This window comes from Meles meles, chromosome 2 (genome assembly GCF_922984935.1).
Source record: "Meles meles chromosome 2, mMelMel3.1 paternal haplotype, whole genome shotgun sequence".
NCBI classification, from domain to species: domain Eukaryota; kingdom Metazoa; phylum Chordata; class Mammalia; order Carnivora; family Mustelidae; genus Meles; species Meles meles.
Window position 1 is genome coordinate 193,475,703 of NC_060067.1, and position 16,058 is coordinate 193,491,760.

A 16,058-nucleotide genomic window follows, 5' to 3' on the forward strand; every position below is an offset into this window, starting at 1 on the left:
AGCCTTCCAATTTTTTTTTTTTTTTTAGGTTTTTATTTTTGAGCATCTGGACCCAACGTAGGACTCGAACCCACAACCCCAGGATCAAGAGTTGCATGCTCCAGTGACTGAGCCAGCCAGGTGCCCCAGAACCCTAACTCTTAAACACTAACTCCCCCTTCACCTATCACCTCAGACCCAGCAACATGTAATTTATTTGCTATCTCTATGGATTTGCCTATTTTAGACAGTTCATATAAGTGGGATCATACAAAAATTTTTCCTCTTCTGTATGGCTTATTTCCCTTAGCATAATATTTTCAAAGTCCTGCTGTGTTGTTGCATGTGTCCCTTTTATTTATTTATTTTTTTAAGATTTTACTTATTTATTTGACAGTGAGAGACACACCAAGAGAGGGAACACAAGTAGGGGGAGGACATTAGGAGAAACAGGCTTCCTGCCGAGCAGTGAGCCCTATTATGAGGGGCTTGATTCTAGACCCCAGGATCATGACCTGAGCCAAAGGCAGACACTTAACGATTGAGACACCCAGGCGCCCCAGAATTTTATTCCTTTCTTTATTTCTTTTTTTTTTTTTTTGTTAAGATCTTGTTTATTTATTTGACAGACAGAGATCACAAGTAGGCAGAGAGACAGGTGGGGAGAGTGGAAAGGAAGCAGGCTCCCTGCTGAACAGAGACCCCGATGCAGGACTCGATCCCAGAACCCTGGGATCATGACCTGAGCCAAAGGCAGAGGCTTAACCCACTGAGCTACCCAGGCACCCCAGAATTTTATTCCTTTTTAAGGCTGAATACTACTCTCCATCTTGTGGCTACACCACATTTTGTTTACCTTGTCATCTGTTAATGGACTCTTGGGTTGCTTCTACCTTTTGGCTAATGTGAATAATGCTAATTTACAGGTATCTGTTTGAGTCCCTGTTTCAATTATTTTGAGTAAATGCCTAAGAATAGAATCTATGGATCATGTGGTAGTTCTATTTTTAATATTCTGAGGAACTACGGAATAAACATGGGCTCAAATTTCTCCACATCCTCATCAACACTTGTTATTTTTCCATTTTTTTAGATAATAGTCATCCTAATGGGTGTAAAATATTCTTATTGTGGTTTGGTTTGCATTTCCCTCATGACTAGTGATGTTTAGTATCTTTTGTTATGTTAATTGACTCTGTATCTTCTTTGGAGAAATGTCTTTTCAGGCCCTTTGCCCATTTTTGAATTATCAGTTTTTCATTGCTGAGCCGTAGGAATTCTTTGTATATTCTGGATATTAATCCCTTGTCAGATATATTATTTGCAAATATTTTCTTCCATTCTTTTGGTTGTCTTTTCATTCTGTTGATAGTGTTCTTTGGTACACAAAGTTTTTAATTTTAATGAACACCAATTTGTCTATTTTTTCTTTTGTTTCTTGTGCTTTTGGTATTGTATTCAAGAAATCACTGCCAAATACAATGTCATGAAGATTTTCCCCCATATTTTCTTCTAAGAGTTTTACAGTTTTAGCTCTTATTTTTAAGTTGGATCCATTTTGAGTTAATTTTTGTATGCAATATAAGGTAAGGTCCAACTTTATTCTTTTGCATATGGATAGCCAGTTTTCCAGCACTATTTGCTGAAAAGGCTGTCCTTTCCTATTTAATGGTTTTTGGGAAAATCAATTAACTATAGATTTGAGGGCTTATTCCTAGACTCTCTACTCTATTCCATTGTCTATATGTCTAACGTATGCCAATACCAGATCGTTTTCACTACTGCAGCTTTGCAGTAAGTTTTGAGTGTGAGTCCTCCAACTTTGTTCTTCTTTTTAAAGATTGTTCTGGATACTCAGGGTCCCTTGAGATTCCATGTGAATATTAGAATAGATTTTTCTATTTCTACAAAAAACAGCATTGCAATTTTCATAAGGATTACATTGAATGTGTAGATTGCTTTGGGTAGTATTGTCATCTTAATGACATTAAGTCTTCCAATCCATGACTACTGGATGTCTTTCTACTAATTTACATCTTCTTTCATTTCTTCCAGCAATATTTTACAGTGTTCAGTGTACAATTAGTTCACCTCCTTGCTTAAATTTATTCCTAAGTATTTTATTATTTTTGATACTGTTGTAAATGGAATTGTTTTCTTAACTTTCTTTTCAGATTGTTCATTGTTAGTATATAGAATTGCAGCTGATTTGTATGTTGAACTTACATCCTGTAATTTTGCTGAAATTGCCTACCAGCTCTCACAGGGGGTTTTGTTGTTGTTGTTGAAGCTTTTGGGTTTCCTACATATAAGATGATGTCATCTGTAATCATAGATAATTTGACTTCTTACTTTTTGATTCGAATACATTTTTTTTTCCTTTTTCTTGCCTAATCGCTCTGGCTAGAATTTCTATTTAAGATATAACTAGAAGTGCTCTTCTAGTGAAAGTGCTCTTATTCCTGATGTCAAGGGGAAAGCTTTCAGTCTTTCCCCATTAAGTATGATGTTAGCTGGGGAATTTTCATACATAGCCTTTAGTATATTGAGGAAGTTCCTTTTTATTCCTAGTTTGATTATAGGGTTTTATTTTGTTTTTTATCATGAAAGAGTATTGAATTTTTCAATTTTTTTTTTTATAAATTGAGATGATCATGTGGTCTTTTTTCCCTTCATTCTCTTAGTGTGTCATATAACAATCATTGATTTTCATATGTTGAACCATCTTTGAATTCCAGGGATAGATTTCTTTTGGTCATAGCGCATAATTCTTTAAACATGCTGCTGAATTCAGTTTGCTAGAATTTCATAAAGCTGTTTAAAGACCTGCTTTTTCATATATCAGTATATATATCAGTATATTTTTCTTCCACACTATGAAATATTCTATTACTTTGTATTTTTAAAATCTTTTTTAGCTGCAAAATCCCTTCTTTTTTCCTAATAAAATCTTATATAAACTCACCATATTTGACGCGCAGGACAGTGGAGCTTATCTGATGAACACAGGTTTATGGAAGCCGGAGCCCTGTGTACATGTTCTTCAATTCTTCCACTTCTGCCCCATCTCCCACAGTCACCTTCTAAAGGGACGCCAAAGGGAACAATTTGGTATTGTTGGTATTGTTGGTACAATTGGTATTGGAACAAAAGGGTAAAACCTTTGGTATGACTGTTCATCACTGCATTGTACTCTGTTATATAAAGACTTCATAATTTCATTAACTATTCTATTATCTTTACACATATATATTACTTCCAATTTTTCAAGATTTTAAAGAAATGAAACTCTTTGTAGATAAGTTTATGGATTATGATCCATAATCATTTGCCTTTTGGGTAAATTCCCCAGAAAAGGAATACAGGGACAAATGTCAAAATTTTTTAAAAAATTATTTTAAACCTGTAGAGTTAACATCAGTGTCATATTAGTTTCAGGTATACGATATAGTGACTCAACAATTCTTTTTTTTTTTTTTTAGAGGGATTTTATTTATTTATTAGACACAGAGAGAGAGATCACAAGTAGGCAGAGGCAGGCAGAGGGAGAGGAGGAAGCAGGCTCCCCATGAGCAGAGAGCCCGATGCTGGGCTCGATCTCAGGACCCCGAGATCATGACCTGAGCCGAAGGCAGAGGCTTAACCCACTGAGCCACCCAGGCGCCCCATGATTCAACAATTTCTATACATTACTCAGTGCTCATCGAGATAAGTGTACTCTGAATACCCTTCACCTGTTTTGCCCCACCCATGTTCCCTCTGGTAACCATCTGTTTGTTCCCTTAGTTAACAGTTTAGTTTTTTGTTTGTCCCTTTTTTCCCTTCATTTGTTTTGTTACTTCAAGTCCACATATGAGTGAAATCATGATATTTGTCTTTTTCCAACTGACTTATTTCACTTAGCATTCTACTCTCTGATCCGTCCATGTTGTTCCAAATGGCAAGATCTCGTTCTAATGGCAAATAATACTCCGTGGTGTATATGTACACCACATCTTCATCTGTTGATGGACGCTTTGGCTGCTTCTATAATTTGGCTATTATAAATAATGCTACAGTAAACATAGAGGTGCATATTTCTTTTTGAATTCGTGTTTTTGTATTCTTTGGGTAAGTACCCAGTAGTGGAATTACTGGATCCTAGGGTAGTACTATTTTTAATTTTTTGAGGCCCCCCCCATACTGTTTTCCACATCCAAATGTCAAAATTTCTAAAGATTGTTAAGGATTTTGATTCTTATTTTCATACTGCCAAAGTACATTGTAGTAAATTTATCCTCCAATCAGCAGTGTTTCATTTGTGTATATAAAATAATATCTCTAAAGACTCATTTGACAGTATGTGTCTTGAGACTTAGTATCACTTTCTGATGTCTAATTGGTACGCAGAGCAGGAATTGAAGTAAATAGAATCTGAGATTAATAAATTCCAACACCCATCACCCCTTCCAAGGGTTTTTTTAACCTGGTTCCATGGCTGGACCTCTAGGAATCCATGAATTGTTGAAATTTTAGGCAAAACTTGGAGAGTGTGAATGTTTGCTTTTGTTTATGGAGTGGGTCTAGAGTTTTCATCGAATCTAAGAACTGCGATTTCCCCTTCAGCTTTTCTTCTTAAACAACAAGTTAAACTGGAGGCCACCAGGGAACTACCTCACTGGGAGTCAGGACTATTTTGTCCCTGCCTTCACCACACTGGACCTTTAGAACAACTTGGATTATGATTATAAAACACATTCCCATCCCAGAGACAAAATGTTGGTACCCATCACATTTCATTATTTGTATACTCACCAGGAATGTGTTGCATAAAATCATGGGATGGCAAGAGATGGAGAAAATCTGAGAGATATGTAGTCCACATGAAGATGGAAAGGCCCAGGTGAGAAGCACCTGCTCACGACGGCATTGCTGATGGTTGGGGAAACACAGACCCAGGTCTTGGTGATCCAGATGCTTTTGGGAAGGCACCTTCTGAATATCTATGCAAAGTTAACCATGATTTCAGTCTCTATCAATGAAAACCCCTACAGTATTTAAATTACTTTCTCTGCCTAAATCCAGCAAAATGAATCTTTTCTTCTAATGGAGGACCTTGCTGGGGGAGGGGTTGCTATCTTAAACATTCATTCTTGTGTCCTGGAGGAGTATCTGTGTCTTGCCTCCTTCCTTCCCAGAGGGTCCTTGAAGACCAACCTGAGATTTTCCGTAGACAAACCCTCACCCCAGACACCTCAAACACAAACCCTCCCCAACATGTCAGCACAGCCAGGCTCCCAACTCTCTTCCAGTCATTTCCAGCCTTCTCTGACGTCACGTTCTCTCCAGACCTTGCTCCACATTGTCTGAGGTCTGTGAGCACCAGAATCTTGTAGACCTCATTATATTTCAGAACTGATTCATAGCCTTGGGAAAAATCTAGTTTTTTTTTTTTTTTTTCCTCTTCTGTGTTCACAGCAGACTTTAATCGCTCTTAGTTTCTTACATGGGGAGAAACCCCAAGAGCTTATCTGCCGCCTCTTCCTCAGATTCTCCAGGGGAACTGCCAAACCCTTGAGCTGCTTCAGGATCCTTAGAACTGACTCTTTATTTGAGAGAGAGAGAGAAAGAGAATGGGGAGGGGGTAGACAAGCAGACTTCCAGCTGAGCAAGGAGCCCAACACAGGACTCGATCCCAGGACCCTGAGACCATGACCTGAACTGGAGTCAGATGCTTAACCCACTGAGCCACCCAGATGCTCCGGTTCCTGGAAGTTCTAGGAGCAAGTTTATGGGGAAAGAAGTGTGTGTATGTATGTGTATACATAAGATAGAGAATGGAGATACAGTAAAATGTATTAATCTTAGAGGAATTAAATAGATATAGATATCTCATATATATAGATAATATATATCTCCATCACACAAATCAGGACATAGAATATTTTCAGGTTCCTAAAATGCTTCCTCCTGTTCCCTCCCAAAGTGCCTGTCAAGGACTTACTACTAGGAACTCTCTTGCCGGAGATTAGTTCTTTCTGTTCTTGAAGTCTGCATGGACCCAGACCGTATGTGCTCTTCGCATCTGACTTCCGCATCGACTCAGCATTATGTCCATTAGCTTTATCCACGTTGTTAGATTTTACTCTACAATCTACTGCTTTTCCCCAGGAGTCAAAAAATGGCAAGAGCTTCAGCTTATTAAAATAATCATGTTTTTGGTTCAGGATAATCACTTTTTTATAAAGATTTTATTTTTAATTTGACAGAGAGCACAAGCAGGCGGAGCAAGAGAGGGAGAAGCAGGCTCTGTGCTGAGTAGGGATGCAGGACCCTGGGATCATGACCTGAGCTGAAGGCAGACACTTAGCCAACTGAGTCACCCAGGCGCCCTGGGATAATCAATATTTATATTTGTCATATTGGTTCCAAGTAGGCACAACTGCTTTAAGGATATGAACAAAATAATTCACAACGAATTATCAGGAATTTAAGAAAATGTTCAATCTCAATTACTCCCTAGTAACCTAAGAAATTTTTTTAAAAAGGCCATTTTTTTTCAAATAAATTATTTTAAAAATGATATTTGATGTTAGCAAAAGTTGAAGAAAATGGACTACTCTCAGTGAGACTGTAAATTAACACAATTCTTAGGGAATAAATTCAAGAGCCTTTTACAATCTTCATTCCCCTTTAATACTTCCCGTAGTGACTCTAACATAGGAAATCATCTTAAGTATGGAAAAAGCATTTTGAGCAAAAATGTTCATGCAGCATCATAAATAATCTGAAAAATTAAAAAAGCAAAATAATCAGCACTTGGGGAATGACTATAAAAAATGTGACAGGTTCGCTCAGTAGAATATTATATTATCTTAAAGGACTGGCTTCCAGCACGTCTAGTTAGCTATCAACAAAGAGAGCCAGTTGGAGAAGGTTAGCATCTCTCCTTTCAGCTTGTCTGGGCAACACTGGCTGTTTCATTTCTCATGCATTACCAAGCAGAAAGCTCTGGAATCCAAGGATTTGTTTATAATCAAACAATGGATTTATTAGGCTTTTAAAAATTAGTTAAAAGATGAAAAGTGTGTATTGTGGTAGGAGAATACAGTGTAAATGTATCACAGTTTCTAGCACGTTTCCTGGCCACGGTAGGGGCTAATAATTATTGTCATAGTCATAACTAATGTTTTCTCCAGTGCTACTTGGGGGCTTTGCTAGGTACTTTATACTGTCTCATTTTCTTTTCATGTGATACATTTTGCAAGGCCTGCCCACACACGGTGTTGCAACTTGCTTTCCTCCCAGGATGCCTGCCAGTGCTTGTGATGCTGAGGGGTGGTGGCCTTTGAGACAGTCCATGCATCCTAGCGGCCAGGTCCTGGGTTTACTGCGCATCCTAGCTTTAGCAAGCATCAGTGCCCGGCAAAAGGGGGAGGTGGGGGGCTGGTTTTGCAGAGTCAACGACCTGCTCGCCCACCCAGGCCGAGATCCCCAGGCACCAGAGCAAAGGGGCCCTTCGGGAGCCCGCTGAGGCTCAGAGGAGCCTTGGCCCTTCCCGCCCTGCGGCGCCCGCTCAGGGGCCGCTGAGCCCCTAAATTCAGTCCGGCGGGGTGGGGTGGGGTATGGGATGTGCGGGCCCGGGAAGGCCAGGTGGGTTAGCTTCAGCGAACTTGGAAAGGAGAAATCCCTGGGAAGCGAAGAAGATGCAGATTTCTTCCTCCAGCGCTGGCCTTTGACAAGCGCCCCCCGCCCCCAGCCCCCAGCCCCCGCAGGCCTGCAGCTTCCAGGCCCACAGATTCCCTCCAGGTTTGCGCCCTTTCAAGCCAAACAAGGACAAAGGAGGATTCTGTCGTGTCAGTCACACTTCTGGGGAAGAGCGCTGGCCGGACTCTGCCCTCCTCTCACGGGTGTGGCGGAGTCCGTCCCCACGTGGCTGAGGGTTTAGAACACCCCTTTGGAGCCGGCCCTGAGCAGCGACCTGAAATCCCATTCTCTTCCACCCCATCTCTTTTCTCTCGCGTTTCTACACTTGAACGTTTTTCTTGAAGAACGAAACACGCATCAGATAGTCTGAAAACCCGCTAGAACCGGAAAGGAAAGCAAGAGTCCTTGCTGCTTTCCTTCGGCTTCTACTCCTCGTCTTTTCGTGTGTTTTGTTTTTCCTGGTATTTAATCTGCATTTCTAAAAATGCAGCCTGCTGGGTGATTTCTCCATGCTTCGGTTTCAGACGTTGACGGTTGCCTTTCTAGGACGGAAGGCGGAGATCCGCTGCGCCGCTGCCTCCGCCACGCAGATTTTGCTCAAATCAGTAGCGTTTCCAGGATGCCGACCTCGAGCTCACAGCCCAGGCGAAGTCACGCACTCTCTCCCGCGCGCTCCCTTGCGTTCACTTGCCCCTTGTGGGTTAGTCTCTTCCCATTCCTTCCGCTCGCCCTTGAGTGGGTTTAAGGAACTCATCGGTCTGCTCGTTTTCGCCAGAAGTCACCTGCTTGGGTCTCCAGCCAGTCTCTCTCCTCCCAAGCCATGTCGCTCTTCAGTCTGCGGGCTGGTAAAAGCTGGACTCATTGCCCTTCCCAAGGGTACTTGCATCATTTTATTAGGAAACACTGGATGACAAAAACTAGCCCAGCTCCAAGAACGAAGTTTGTGAATCGGCATTTCAGGCCGCCTGGAGAGAAGTTTGGGGACCTGGGCCCTTCGGTGACATCCTTCCCATTCTATCTGTCCTGGACGTTTGAGGCCAGCAGGGGAATCCTCAAGCTACGAAGGGGTTAAGAGTCGGCGGGCAGTTAGAACCAGGAGGGAGGCTCCGAGAAGACACAGGAAGGCTAGTTGGCTGGAACGGTCGAGTCCCTTCCATGACTTGCTAAATATAACTGTTAAGTAATCTGCAGTCCCTTGGGGTCATTCTTGGAGGAGGAGCTACACGGGGAAATGAGGGCTTGTTTGCAGTTCCAGGTCAGAGGTATCCTGCAGAAAGCACGACGGCCGCGTTCTTCCACAATTCAGTGCAAAATTCCCACCATTTTCGGGTTTTGCGCAGCGGTCTGAGGCACAGGGCTGCCCTTGCCTGCCACGCTGGATAAAGATCCCGGCTGGCCTCGGCTAACTTTGATTGAGGGCCTGCATTCTGCTCGGTTCCTTATCTGAAGGACATTCCTGACTCACACAGGGCAGGTTCCGGAGGACTGCTGATGTGCACAGAGGTCTCCGCCAGCCACATGCGGGGGCTGCCGCAGGCTGGGGCGGGGGGGCGGCGGCACCACTGGCCTTGCCCCTGGAAAGCGGAGCTCCAGACGAGCCAGTCCCCCTGCAGACGCATTTGGGCGCACCTAGGCGGGGGCTGCTGCTGGAACACCCCAGTGTCCCCTGCCCTGTTTATCACGGGGGCAGCCAGAGGCCTGGGCCGCTTGTGCAATGTTTGGTCAGGGTGCTGAGCGTGGACTCTGGCAACTGGAAGCATGTTCTCTGTTATTAAAACAACAACAACAGCAACAAAAATAGCAGAAAGAAAAGCTGTTGGGGACGGGTCCCAGGGAGAGGAGAGCTGGATCAGAGACCAGTTATATTTCACAGGCAAGGGAAATCCCTTCCCGATCTTTGGAGAGAACTTTTCATACCCTCCGAAGAGATCTTTATAACATCCTATTCCCTTGACGCGGGCACATCGGTTCTATTTATGAAAGAAAGCAGAGATTTCCTCTGATCATGCATTTTATGGGAGAGGATTGCTCTCACACACACGCACACGAGCGTGTACATACACACACACTCATTTTCGAGGAAAGCCAGGCACTCTGCAAACCTCTCTTGGTTGGGCCTGACTCAAGTTTGGGTGCCTTTGCTCCTTGCGCTTGGTTCATTTGCTTCCCTAAAGTGTTTCAGCTGCTCTCCTGAGGCCTCAAGTCACAAGGCCCTGCTAAGTGTTCAGAAAGGTCTGTCCTCGGATGGGTGGCCATCCTGGCAAAGGGCAGCCAGCCCCGAGATTTCTTCTTTGACCGTCATCTCCTCTCAGTCACTCCCCAGAAGCAACTTGTGCTGGTTAAGTAGACCGAGACAGTCAAACCCCCCAGCTCCCCACAGCAGGGCTCCTGGAAGTCCAACAGGCACAGGGACTGCGGGAACATCTTGTTAAAAATGCAGGTTCTGAATCCAGGGGCTCCGGTGGGGTGTAGGTGTCTGAAAGCGAGCATTTCTAACTAGATTCTAGGGCATGCCAGCGCTGTGGTCCAGACAACAGTTTCCCTAGCAGGGCCCCACGGGACCTTTTTAGAGAAACACAGAATAACCCAGGCACAGCACCCTCCCCGCAGCTCCCTTAGCCCCTCACCAGACTTTGTAAGGTAACTTTTCCCCTCCAAAGACTTGGGCTCTCCCAGCCACCCTGGTGATCCTGGTCTGAAACCCTGTCTTCACACTACTCAAGGACTGGGTGACACCATGCACCTGGCCTGCCTCCTGCTTCCCACCGAAAGCTTACTGAGTCTCTAATGATAATATTAGTATCGCGCTCAACTCTGTGGCAGGTACTAGGCTAATTAGGTACTCCCTGTCCATGAATGGTCACGGAATGAGGTCTATCTATGATCATCACACCAGCGATCCCCGTGAGACCATCAAGGCTCTGAGAAGTCAAATAACTTGCCAAAGATCACACAGCCAAGGGGTGATCGAGATGGAGCTCCTGGTCACTGCACCCTGCTGCTGGCCCATTAGTGACACGGGGCACAGGAGGGGTCTGAAGAGTGGGCCGCCTTCGTGGACTCCTGGCGCAGCTCTGGGACCTGTACTGAATTTCCCCCGTTGTAGGAGGCTGCCCTTACCAAACAGGACTCCGTGCCTCTGGGGCCCTGGAGCTGGCACTCCGCTAAAGCCCTGCCGTGTGGGTTTGAAAAGGAGTGGAGCAGGGTTATTTTACATCCGTGCAGCAGGGAGGAGACAAAAGGAGCCATAATCTTCAGATCAGGAGGCTTTGGAAGGAATAAGCCATAAAGGGAAAACGGGCTTATCCTAAGGTGGTTATCAGATAACCTTTGCTACCACTTCCATCTCTTAATCAGACCTGACATTACTTTTGTTTGTTTGTTTGTTTTTCCAGCGGACTGAATAAGAGAGTCAGGGAAGCGTCTGTTTGCTCTGGAATCTTCTTCACTCAGCCGCCGACTACAGTGATCAAAAAGGAGGACACGGGCCCCCTTTCTCCAAAGGTAGCAAAGGTCCTGTAAGCCCTTGTTACCTTGCACACACACGCGTGCACACACACACGTGTGTGCCCTACATGCACATGCTTGATTTGCTAAGCAAATATAGGCCTCAAGGATGGGAGGAGAAATAGGTACCCACTCGTGAAAATACTCTTTAAAAGAATTTCGGAAGAATCCCTCTTCCTAGATCTGCTTCCTTGCCATTAATGGGAGTACTGAGGCCCCTCGCACTTTGTCAGACTCGCTGTGGACGGTCACCGACTGTGCTCAACTTGGCTGTGCGTTCTTATTCCTCTCCAGCTCCTGTGTGAGCTCTCCTCAGGGCACCTGGGGAGACCAGTCGTCTCTGGGAAAGAAACCGTCCCATATCCTTTCTCTTTACTTCAGATGCTCTCTTCATTACCTCGCCTTACTACAAATCTGACTGTATCTGCAGGACGACGCTGTCCTCTCCCCGCACAGCATTGCCACACATGCCTCCTATCTCCCACCTGCCCCGTCCCCCACTGACAGACCTTGTTCCTCTGCCACAGCTCTCTTTCCTGACTCTGTCTGCCATCAGGGACTCTCAGTGAGCTGTGAAATGGTGTGAAAGTGCACACCATCCTGTCACTCACCTTTCCCAAACCCGTCTACCACTGTCTAGGATGGTCTTCATGTGTCCTAGTCTCTTGCTCCTCCCCCTTCTAGAAACATCTATAGATAGCATCTTCTTACAGTTCCTCGGCCTTCTCAGGTCTGGAGGCCTTTATCTCCACGGATTTTATGTTATCAGGACACAAATAGATCATCACACAGAATGGCTTCAGCCCCACCCCGCACCCCCACCCATTCTAGATCCTCCTTTCAGCTCTCAAATCTCACATTCCCTTGATGCTCCTGAACCAATGATCCTATCACTTCCCTTCTCACTGTTTTCTGAGTGTCTTCCTGGCTTTGTTAGCATCTCTTACCCAGGTGTAACTTCCCACTTTCAAGCCCTGCAATCCCCTGCATGGGCTGTTCCTGGCCTCAGGCAAGTCTATAAGGTTCTCCCCGCAGCATTTCTTCTGTGTTTCCCTTTCACAAACTTCATGAGGTCCCCACACAGGGTAACCTGTACCCTGCACGTTCGCTCCTCTGCTGCAAGCCCGTTGACTGAGGAGGCTGGCCACTGATTTTCATTCTCGTTCCTACCATTTAACCCCAAGGAAGACTTCGGCAGCCCTTGGCAGGGCTGCACTCACTGTGGACTCCTTCTCCTACCCCTCAGGGAGCCCCCGCAGCCTTCACTTCATTCCCTGGGTTCCCGCCCACCTCTGTCCCCTGCTCTCCTGAGATCTTTCTTTACTGACAATATTGGGATTATCTGACATCGTTGGGAGTTTCCTCATTGTCTTTCCACTCCCTGTCAGCCTTCTCCTCGTTAGAGCATTTACTGTTTTCAGCTCAGGACACTGCAGTAACCCCTGACTGCACAACCCCAGCCTCCAGCCCAGCACCGGAGGTATTATGCAAAGACCGCATTCCTCTCTTGCTTAAAGTCCAGGTTCTCCCATTGCTGCTAAAGGACTTGACCTGCCACCCACACCCCCATTCTGTCTGACAACTAAATCTTTGCTCATGTCATTTTCCCGGTCTCGAGGGCCTTCTGTCCCTCGTTGCCGTGAGATCGAATCTTATCTTACCTTAGAGGCAAACTCAAAAGCCTCCTCAGACAAGAAGTTGTCCTTAAACCCTCCTGCTGGAGGAGATGTCTCCCACCTCTGCTTTCCGGTAGCCCTTGAAGGCTCTTGTAACATCTATAACTTTCCAGCCTGTGTTATGGTTGACACACAAAGCTGTAAGCTTCTTCAGGACACCCCCCCCCCCCCCCAGCCATAGCACAATACGTGACATACCCTGTTGGGCTGTTCTAGATGCTTTTATGACAAATGGCAGGAACATAGCTAACGGAGGCATAAAACAGAAATTATTAGAGAAACACACACGGCAGATCACACAGCAGTAGGAAGTACATGGAAACTGGGGGCCTCCGGGACGGCTAGAACTAAGAACCTGAGTTCAACGGCACACAAGCTCTGTGTCTTTACTTCTCTCCGTGTTGGATCCCTTCTCTGTGGCAGTCAAGAGCCCTCCACACCGCCCTGAAAACTCTCAAGATTCCCCTACAGGCTGCCACCTCCAAAGAGAGCTTACTTTCCAGCTTCAGTTGGAAATAAATCTTAGAGAAGGACTCTGATTGGTCCAGCCTGGGTCCAAGGGTCTGCCCCTGGACCAATCAGCGATGGCCAGAGGACTGGCTGACTCCCGCTGTTGAAAGCTCACTCCTGAAAAGAGGAACCTTCAGGAGCCAGGCAGGCAGCCCAAGAATTATAGCAAGCTTGTGTCCAATAACTTTACAACAAACACGTGTTGTTAATACTTATATTAATTGATAAGAATTATGCAGTAGTGCCATGAAGAGGCAGTCCCACTTAGGGAAGCTCTTTGTCATTTTAACCGGGTACCTTACTCTTACCCATCCCTTGGTAAGACTTTTAAAAGTTCTACTTGGCCAGTCTAATTCCAAATAGAATATCTGCTTACAGGAAATTGATTCTTCCTTAAAGGACCTTTAAAATCATATTTTCCTCTCATCTAGGCAGGCCTCACCTCCAACTAAAATGGGTTGATGAGGTTGACCAGGTTTCCTGGTGTTTATGTCTGGCCCCCAACAACAACAACAACAACAAAATGGCACCAAACCCAATGACGCTTTCCTATTATTGTACAAATTCTTCTGTATATTATCCCATCTCCTCTCCTTCACCGACACCAACATCCTATACCTTGAATCCCAGCATTTGTGGATTTGCTGTATGGAACTATCTTTGTTTCCTTTGACTACATTGGACATTATTCATTATGAAGAATTACGGACATGTTCCCTAAGACTGGTTTTGCTGGCATGGTCCCTTATGGCTGGGGCTGTGTGACTCAGATTGGAAAGTATGTCAAGGATGAGGGAATTTTTGTCACTTTGCACAAGATCTTTAATATCCAGAGTAGTCCTTTTGACCCCTTTTATCAATATCACCTCCACTGAAAGTCAGTAATAACTGAATTACCCGGAACCTCTGTTTCTCAAGTCCTTGAGAGCTGGGGGTGGTGATGGGGTGGGGGGTGGCACAAAAAAAAAATATTTTCTTTCTTTTTTTTTTTTAAGATTTTATTTATTTATTTGAAAGAGAGAGATCACAAGTAGGCAGAGAGGCAGGCAGAGAGAGAGAGGAGGAGGAGGAAGCAGGCTCCCCACTGAGCAGAGAGCCCTACGCAGGACTCGATCCCAGGACCCTGAGATCATGACCTGAGCCGAAGGCAGAGGCTTAACCCACTGAGTCACCCAGGTGCCCAAAATATTTTATTTCAATTGAACATTATGGCTAAGGGAGAAAAGTTTTGACGAGATGTAAGAAAAGGAGAAAGCGTGCCTTTAAAGCTTTACACAATAAATGAATATCTATGAAAAGGAGATTAATTTATCCAGATGACATGCAGATCAAATATCTAAACAATAAACTGAATATTTTTCCCATAAATTTGGAATAACCAGATTCAGCAAATAAAGATATAAGATGCCCAGTTAAATTTAATTTGAGATAAACAACGAATTGTTTTTAGTATAAGTATGCCCTGTGTAATACATAGGACATGCTTATACTAAAAATTATTTGTGGTTTATCTGAAATTCAAATTTAACCAGGTGTCTTGCATTTTACCTGATAATTCTATTTAGATTAAATATTCTGGCCTTGTATAGACGCGGTCTGAATTTTTTTAATCCCATAATCATTTTTTGAAGATATTTGCCCACAGAAATGAAGCCCTTCCCATGGATTCTTTACCTTTCCACCACCTTTGAAATGGAAATTTAGGCCGCTCTTCTCAATTTCAAACTTTCTTCTAAATGGCCCACACCCTTAGCATGGAGCACTAAAGCATCACAGTTTAATCAGTAGATAAATTGAGTTAATGTTCTATTCTGTTAGTATGCACACAATTAATTGGATTGGGGTTTTTTTGTTGTTGTTGTTTTTGCGGTTGTATATATACCTTTATTTGACCAGCAGCCATTAATTCTCATCCACATTAACCATCTGTAGATTTTGGAAAGTGGTGACAGGTCATAGGTAGCCAACATATAGAGCTTGTTTGGTGACTTTTCATCCCCTTACATTTTTCTGGACAATAGCACATGGATATAGTATGGAACATTCCTTAATCCGTTGGCCCAGACAGCTTTATTGAGTCTGGTGTCCATGTGCGCATCTGGAGTTCCCATGTCCTTTAGGCCAAATTTCTGGATCTCCTTGAGTGCCTGAGGGGCACACTCCTTGAAACCCACTCCAGGGATGTGCTTGCAAATGTCAATGGGTACTCTCTGGTCACTGCCTCATTGATGGCAGAATGGCCCTTCTTCTCACCACCCTTCTTTGCGGGAGCCATTCTGCAAGGCCCTGGCTGGAAGAGCTCATTGTCTCTAATTTTGAATACACTGTAGTGCTTAGTCCAGCCTCAGAACATGCAGTAAGAACTACATAGAGGTGAGGCAGTCTCTAGTCAAGGACCGCTTGTCAAGTACCTATTTCCTGTGTTGCACTTTTCCAGGGTCTACAAAGTGCTCAAAGATATATGAAATCCATTCAACAACTCTTTATCCAGAGTCTGCCGTGGCAGCCCGCTAGTCAAGGTGCTAGGAGTGCTACAGAGCTCCCACTCTTGCAGGACCCCGATCGTTGAGGAAGAGCACATCAGGCACAGTGTTAAAAGAACCAAGATCCCCAGCCCCAAGGGATATGCTGTTCCCCTGACTACCATGGTTTTGGTTGTGCTGAATGGTATATACAAACTGGTTAAAGCCTGGCTTTCTT

General features: G+C 44.4%; 1 pseudogene; it reads right to left on the reverse strand.

Annotated features, from left to right (window-relative positions):
* Positions 1-15,260: 15,260 nt before the first annotated feature.
* On the reverse strand, positions 15,261-15,633 carry LOC123937453 (annotated as a pseudogene).
* Between the last annotated feature and the right edge of the window lie 425 nt (positions 15,634-16,058).